We start from the raw sequence: 8,292 nt of genomic DNA on the forward strand, positions 1-8,292 counted from the left end.
CAACCGTTTAGTTGCTGTAAGGCCCAATGAGGCTCCTGTAACAGAATCCCAGACTGCTTAAGTAACATCATTTTTCACAGTTCCGAAGGCTCGAAGTTCATGGTCAAGAGCTAGTCAGAGCCACTAGTATCCAGCGAGGTTGCACTCGTTAGTTTACAGAAGGCTGCCTTCTCAGTCCATGCCCACATGGACTCTCCACTGTGTGCTCACACCCCCAGGATCTTTCTCTCTGCTTACCTCCAGTACTATTAGATTAGGATGTAATTTCTCTATACTCAGTTACCTACTTAAAGGTCTTATCTGCAAATACAGGGCTATGATATGCACATACGGTTCAGTCTGTAACACCTAAAGAGCTTTCTGCTGCTGCTGTTGCTGCTGCTGTTGTTGTTGGAATTAAATGAGATAATACATGAGATAATACATAGGTGCCAGCATTAAGAGCGGCGGCACCTGTTCAGTAGAGACACCTGTGAACTTTTTTTTTCTGCCTTTGCATATGGTGAGCTTGGCTCGTTATTTCCTGCCTTTCCAGACTGGCATTTTCTGTCGTGGACCCATCTCATACAAGCTCATGCCATCCACTCACTGTATATCAAGACGGGTGTGCTTGAGAGGCCTGTGACAGCAACACGGGCTGTCATTCACTGAGTACTGACCATGCCAGGCATAACTCAAGCACCTTACACACGATCATTCGTCCTTCTCAGTAACTCTGCAGTCAGCGTGAGTTTCTTCGTGTATGGCCCATAGAAAGAAGCAAAGAAAGATGACTTATCCACGGTCAATCCAAGATAGAAAGTAGTTTGGGATTCAAACCCAAACCTAGATGTATAACCCGATTGGCCTATGGGCGTGTTTTAGTTGTTACTTCATGTCGGAGGTCCCAGCTATATAAGAAAGCTAAGTGACTATAAGCCAGTCTAGGGACCAGCAAGCAGCCTCCTCCATAGTCCCTGCTTGTACTATTCCCTTGGCTGTGAACACAGTGAGTTTCTAGACAGAGACAATGTGGTGTGGACTAACAGACAGGCCTGCTTTCAAGTTCCTGCCTTGACTTCCCTTAATGATGGACTGTGCTCTAGAGTAGTAAGCTCAAACAAACCCTTCCTCCCTTAAGTTGCTTTTGGTTAAGGGGGGTTTATAACAGCAACAGAAATGAAACTGAAATGCCACTTTCAGAGTCCCCCCTAACTAAGATTTGATTCCACTGTAGTTAGATTCTCTTATACCCCAATGGGCTCTGCCAGCCAGTGGAAGGGAGAAGAAGGAGCCGAGTGGCCCTCAGATGCCAACCGCACTTGAGCCCCCTGATCAGCCTGGGGTGGGATTTACCCAACCTTTGGGTCTCAGCAAGTTCTCCTACCCAGAAGCCCCCCAAGCTATCCTATAAATGAGAGCTTTAGCCAGATGAGGCAAACTGGACCCAGGTCTGCTCTGAGGTCAGCTTGAAATGACAGTTTTCTAAGTCCCCTTGGAAGTTGCTTAATCCCCTTTCATGTCAACTTAAGTTCTCTTCCTCAGTTCTAATTAAAGTCAGACCATTGCCCTCTACCCCCAAGGAGACAAATGACTCGGAAATGTTCTGGAGAGCTTTAGACATAGACAAGAGGATGGTGTTGGGGGAGCTTGAGGGTCACACTGTGGGTAGAATGGTGCAGTATCTTCTAGAGATCTGCTGTCCTGTGGAAGTGCCTAGAGTGCCATAGTGAACAACCAGGTATTATATACTACAAATATGTTAGTAGGGCAGATTTCATATTAAGTGTCCTTACCACCAGGAAAAAATAAACAGGGAGGAAACATTTTTGCAGGGGACAAATATGCTTATTATTGGGTTCGCTGACACTATTGTGAATATGTGTACATCCAAATTCACCAGACTGTATACACTGTCATGCAAGGTTTTGAATACCAGTAAAGTCGGGGGAGGATTACTGTCAGAATGTAAAGTTAGAATCTAGCCTCTACTGGGTCACAATGCCTGCAGCAGCCTTCTCTCTCACTTTCACAGATAGCAACAGGCATCCTGCTGAGACATGGTCTCTGGGCCCCTAAATAATAGACAATCCAGTGCCCAGGGTGAGGGTTGTGTGTGTGTGTGGGGGGGGGAGTCAAAGTACATCAAAGCAACACACCCTGCTCTCTCCACCCTTCCACGCCTCTGCCTGGGAATCTGGGGATCAGAGAGCATGGCTGCAGGCTCTTGCAATGAAACCCATCCCTACCCTCAAAGCTCTAAGAAGAGACTCCCTCCTCTGCCACACCGGCTCAGATTGTCTTCCGAGCCCCGGCCACGCTGTCTGTCTCTGTCGCTGAGGCCTAAGCTATCCTCAGAGTCTCCCCCGTGCTGTTGCCTTTCTGTCTCTCTAGCCATGGCTATTAAAAAAACTCTTCTAGTACACCCTTTATTCCCCCAGTAATCTAGCTCTGTATCCTCTTGAACCCACCCCTATCCAAAACCTAATGATGACCGACAGAGGAACCACAGTTAAACTGAAAGCAGTTTTCTTCCCAACAGCAACAGAGGACCCATGATTATTGTATGAAATGGTTAGCATAGAGCCAGCCCTCGGTGAGTAAGCAGTACACTAGCTTAGCCTATCTACACACACACACACACACACACACACACACACACACACACATACATTCCAGATGAAAGACCAAAGCCAGGCTCCCAGGCTCCATGCCACTGGAATCAGGATTTATGGCACATCAGTGTGATGGGCATTTTAACATGCCCCACTGCAAATCTGGACACATTTGGTACTTTTTGAACCCTGGGCGTGTTGGATTCAAGGCTCCCTTTCTGCTCCCTCATTGGTGAAACAGCGTCCCAGCCTACGAAGCTGCATGGCCCTAAGATGCCTAACCTTTAGAGTCTAAGAGATATAACTGTCAGCTTCAGATAAGGGCACAGTGGCTGTACATCCCCTCTGACCCCACAAGGAAAGCATCTTCCCTTAGCAAATGTGTTGAGAGATGGCTAGCTTGGATGACGACCTCCCAAAATATCCACGTAGAACACAGCATTGTTCTGAGGAGGCTTGTGATGGTTTGTTTATGCTTGGCCCAGGGAATGGCACTATTAGGAGGTATGGCCTTTTTGGAGTAGGTTTGTCATTGTGAGTGTCAGCTTTAAGATCCTCATCCTAGCTTCCCGGAAGCCAGTACTCTGCTAGCAGCCTTCAGATGAAGATGTAAAACTCTCAGCTCCTCCTGCACCATGCCTGCCTGGATGCTGCCATGCTCCCATCTTGATGATAATGGACTGAACCTCTGAACGTGTAGTAAGCCAGCCCCAATTAAATGTTGTCCTTATAAGAGTGGCCTTAGTCATGGTATCTGTTCACAGCAGTAAAACCTTAAGAACAAGCTAGACTGAGCATGGTGAGGTGAAGAAACAGTACCAGACCTAGGAAAGCGTTCATCCTTGCTTCCAACGGCTCTCCAGCTCCTCCTCCCTGGAGTGTGAGGAACAAGATGAGCCATAAATGGACATCTGCATGCCAGCAGCCACAGAGGACAAGGGACTTATCTTCAGCCTCACAGTATCACCAGCAGCCAGTTATCACTGAAGTAGAGGAATAGGGTAGTTTGAGAGACAGACAGACAAATAGGCAGACAGACAGACAGACAGAATATAAGAGTATGTTATGGGAAGATATTCACCATCTCTCTCAGATAGTGGAGTTATTCTCTCCCAAGTTCTCAGGGGCTGGAAAGAAAGTCCTATGGTGGAAAAAAGAAAAAAAAGAAAAAGAAAAAGCTGATTCTGGGTTTTTTTGTTATTGTTGTTGTTTTGGTTTTTGTTTGTTTTTTCATGTTTTGCCAACATGTAGAATACTAGGGAAACAGATTTTGCCAAAGAATTAGTATTTTCCACATGATAAATTATCCTCCAGACAGATGCAGGAGGCTTCCAGTCCCTGGGTTTATTGAGGTCGGATTTCCTTGAGGTAAAGCCTTTCCAATGAGGCCATAAGAAAGTGTGCCTAGTGGCCTTGCAGTTTCCTCCAAAGCTCTGGGGTGAGGTGACCCATGGGGCATGCCTGCTCTGCTGGGTGGTATCCAACCAAGCAATAAGACTCCCTAGGGAGGTAGCTACACAGACACAGCACAGTGATAGGTTATAAAGAAAACAACCAAGGCTCCAGGGTGGACTTTGCCACTCGCTGTACAGCAGTTACGGCTGGAACAGCTCCTCACTCTGCTTTTCCACTCACTAACAAATGCCTGTTGGGTATCCCATGTGTGCACTCCAGGGAGATGGTGGCTAGGGCCAGCACCAAACACTACGGGTACCACAAATGGCCTGACCACCTCACACCAGCATACACTCAACCAGACAACTGAAGGCAGTATGTGATGGTCACTCTGGAAGGTGTCTTGGATGTGTGACTTGGGAACAACACTATGTATGATGAGGTCAGGGACTGGAAGAACAGCGAGCTGGTGAAATGGAAAAGAAAAGGCAGAATATTCCCCAGTTATGTCTGATCTCATTCCTGAGGGGCCTGAGACTTCATAGAGACTGGGCCTTGTTCCCAGAGCAGCATGTCAAGGTGGTACAGAGAGGAAACAGGGTGACTCAAGAATGCCCTTCGATAACACGGAAGCAGGACCATACCCAGTGTGCCAGGGCCTCTCTCTGATCAGGAGCCCGATGCTGGCATACACTGATGGAAGAATGACTGTTGCAGATGGTGAAGGGACCATGGGATCAGAACTAGCTCTGTCAACCATGCTTCCTTCAATGTGCACACAATAGGACTGTGAGGAACACAGACTCATTCACTCTCACTTTACACGTAGCAGGACTGTGCACCTTAGAGGAAACAAGACTAGCTTATGGGGCACTTACTGGCCTTTAGGTTTGGACCATGAGCATCTGATGCCCTTATACAGGGGTCCCATTTCCAGCCTCACTTTGACAGCTCTGCCAGTTCCCATATCCTGAGCCCTCCCACGGCCACATACTCTGGGAACATCAGAGGAGAATTAGAGTCCAAGAGAGCTGAAAAATGCTTTCAGGGTCTGGAGCCATGCACATGTAGTTGGGATAACTGAAGAGAGAGAAAAAGAGTCGGGGAGGTGGGACAGTGGACCGTGCCAGGAAACTTGGTAAGGTTGAGCTGGTTGGAACCCCCGGAACCTCATACCAGAGAATGGTAGGAGCTTCACCTGCTTCGGACCAGTCCCCTGCCACATGACCACACTCCCTACATGGGAATGTGACCTACGGTCACCTAAATCATCAGAATAGAGTTCTCCATGCTAAAGAGGTATCTAGAGGTCCTGAGGGTTTGGCCAATCAGCTTCCCTTCCTGAACATTCCTTTCTGGAAAAGGTATTTAATCTCTGGCCCACCCTGAGGAGGTGCTCTACACCCATTTTTCATGATGAACAGTCAGTAAACAATATGGATAAGAATGGACTGTCTCTTTCATCAAGAACCACCGTAGGCCCCTCCATGTTCCCAGACAATCACCTCTAAGCTAAGGACAATTGCTGATGAGCTAAGATGGAGTTTCCCATCCCACAGCCCTGGGCTCATTCATCGCCCTCTGCCTGCAGGCCTCAACTCCCCAAGACCCAGCAGCATCTGGATGTCCAGGACCTTGGGAGCCCCCACCCAGGCTCCTCATGGTAGGCTGCGTTTTCCTGTCCCCTGAGCAGTGCATCTGTGCTTCCCTCGAGCCTATCACCCAGCAGCAGGGGCACAGGGTAAATGCAGCTTAGCACCCCTCTGCACAACTGGCGACTGATGTCCTACACCCCAGCAGAGGGGCGGAACTTGGAACCACGGGAGAAGCTTTATCTGGGTCAGACTTTTGGCCTGTCAATCAGTCCCAAGGACTCATTTTGTCCTCATTGCTCAACATTTTATCATCATTATCATCATTATCATTATACCCATCTTAAAAATCTATATAAGGAAGGCCACTAAGATGGCTCAGCTGGTGAAGGTGATTGCCAAGCCTGAGTTTGATCCCTGGAGCAGACATAGGAAAAAAAAGAGAAGCGACTTCCACAAGTTGTCCTGTGACCTCTACATCTCACACACACACACACACACACACACACACACACACACACACACACGCACGCACGCACGCACGCGCACACACACCTTGTCAGCTTATGCCTGTGCCTCTAAAGTTACTCCTAAATTAGGAAAAACAAGGCAGTATCTCTTGAGACCCTGTAGGTCAGACTTTTCTTGAATATAGCAGAATACCTGACAAGAGTGACTTCATTGGAATTTTAGCTTACAGTTCAGAGCGGTCAGGCCATAGTGATTTGGGGCTGTGTTTCTGGGTCTGGACTGTGGCAAAACATGCCGGCAGTGGGAAGGAACGTGTGATTGACAGAAGGCAGAAAGAATGGGGAGCAGCCAGGGATAACATAACCCCCCCCAAACCCTCCCCAGGTGTCCTGCTTCTTCCCCTTGGGCCTTACCTCCCAACATATTCATAGCTTCCCAAAATAACCCAGCAGCTTGGGATCATGTGTTTAAATACAGATAGGCCACAGGGGGCATTTGAGGTTCAAACCTAGTCCCAGCTTGAAGGGCTTCTGTCCCTCCTTCAAACCCCATGAAGGCTTTGGAAGGAGTTCCCACCCTGCAGGAGGCCTGGGAAGAAGCCTTCCACCCCAAGAAGATGGCAGTCCTCTTTCTGACATTCCTTTGCTTTGTGTCATCCCTCTAGGGCAGCTGGTCTGAACCTCCGCACTGATGAGGGAGATGCTCTGTCTTTGAAGAGAGAAGAAAGCCCCCGGCCCCAGTGGCTGTGGGCCACCTCACCAGCGACTCTGAGCAGACCTGCTTCAGTGGTGCCTGGAGGCCACAGGAACTCTGGAGCTCTCACTGTCCCTCCCAGAGGCTGGGTGGGAATTGTTCATAGTGCCAAAGTCCTACTACTGCGTTTTCAATGGGTCCCTGTGCGTAGCCTTTGCCTTCGCCCCAGCCCCGCCTCTTGCTAGACTGGAACTGATTTATACAATGTGGGAATTTTGTTACCTTTTTAATCGAGGGCAACTTCCTTTTTCCAGCACTTCTGTGGTAAGGCGTTTGCATTTTGTTTTGTTTTGTTTTGTTTCACCCCTAGGAAGGAGGGCTAACCACATTGCTTTTCTTTTCTCTTTCTTCCTTTCACTTTAGTAATGAGGGGGAGGGAGCATTAGCATAAGTACCACTGTATCTACTGGATTTTAGGTAGGACGGATTTCTTCTTTAAGGTAGTTTGACATTTGGGAGATGTCTTGGTGGGAAGGGCAGACATGGGTCCTCTGGTGCAAAGTGGAATGATCTCACAAAGAGCCTTCCGCATCAAACACTTCCCAGTTCCCCAGCTGCCTTTTGGGGACCCTGCCTCAGCTGGCTTCTCAACTGCTTTGGATAATTGGGGAACAGATGGCTGCCCTCTTTACAAATCTTTTTTGAAATACCAGCAGAAAGGGCTCCCACAACGGTTGATGTCACCATCACTCTTGGGAAATTAAGAGTGGCCTTCCCGGCCTAGGTTAGTACCAAGATAAACATCCCTGCTTTTCTTTTCTCTTCTCACCGCCTTTCTTGGTGTGGCTTTTGACAAGATTTCAGCTCAAAGCCTCACTAATGGATTGATTTGTTGTTGTTGTTGTTGTTTGTGTGTGTGTGTGTGTGTGTGTGTGTGCGCGCGCGCGTGTGCGTGTGTTGGGCCAATTTTAGATACCTGAGTGCACTTTTTTTTTTAGTTAGTCCTAGCTTTTAAAGAAAGAAAGCCAAGAGATCTAGCTCGTGTAAATGTGGAGACAGGGATTCTGTTCGCTGTCTTTGTCCCTCCCCCACCCTGCAGACCCCCGACCCCACTGGAGTACACTGCACAAATTAAATGCTAGGGAGTTTGAATAAAAGCTGTTTTTCTAACTTGTTGCTCATCTGTTGTAACTCAATAAAGCAAAGACTAAACGTTTTTCTAACCTTCCCTCTGCTCCCTGTTCTTTATTGTCGCCTGGCTCCTGAGGCCTCAGCCTGTAGTCCTGACGTGGCCACCTCCCACTGCCAATTCATTATGGCCATATATTTTTAAGGTTTTTTTTTTTTTTTTAGTGTGTGTGTGCACATGCACATGCGCAAACTCACAGACATGCATAAACTGTTTTTTTTTTTATTATCCCTTTTGTTCATATTCCCGTGACCAAAATTCAAAGCCATGGTAACACCTGGCTATAAGAAAAGCTGGTCAATTAGCCAAGAAGGAGAAGGAGAAGGAGAAGCCCTATCCTAAGAAGAAAGGGGAGTGG

General features: G+C 47.9%; 1 protein-coding gene across 1 annotated transcript in view; it reads left to right on the forward strand.

Annotated features, from left to right (window-relative positions):
* Zhx2 (zinc fingers and homeoboxes 2) overlaps window positions 1-7,973 on the forward strand; it is a 142,012-nt gene extending 134,039 nt beyond the window's left edge. Inside the window, exon 4 of the mRNA XM_021184022.2 lies at window positions 6,717-7,973. The gene's annotated coding sequence lies outside the window, so the exon portion shown is untranslated. The remainder of the gene's footprint in view (window positions 1-6,716) is intronic.
* The last annotated feature ends 319 nt before the right edge of the window (window positions 7,974-8,292 follow it).

The sequence above is a fragment of the Mus caroli genome, chromosome 15, assembly GCF_900094665.2.
Source record: "Mus caroli chromosome 15, CAROLI_EIJ_v1.1, whole genome shotgun sequence".
NCBI classification, from domain to species: domain Eukaryota; kingdom Metazoa; phylum Chordata; class Mammalia; order Rodentia; family Muridae; genus Mus; species Mus caroli.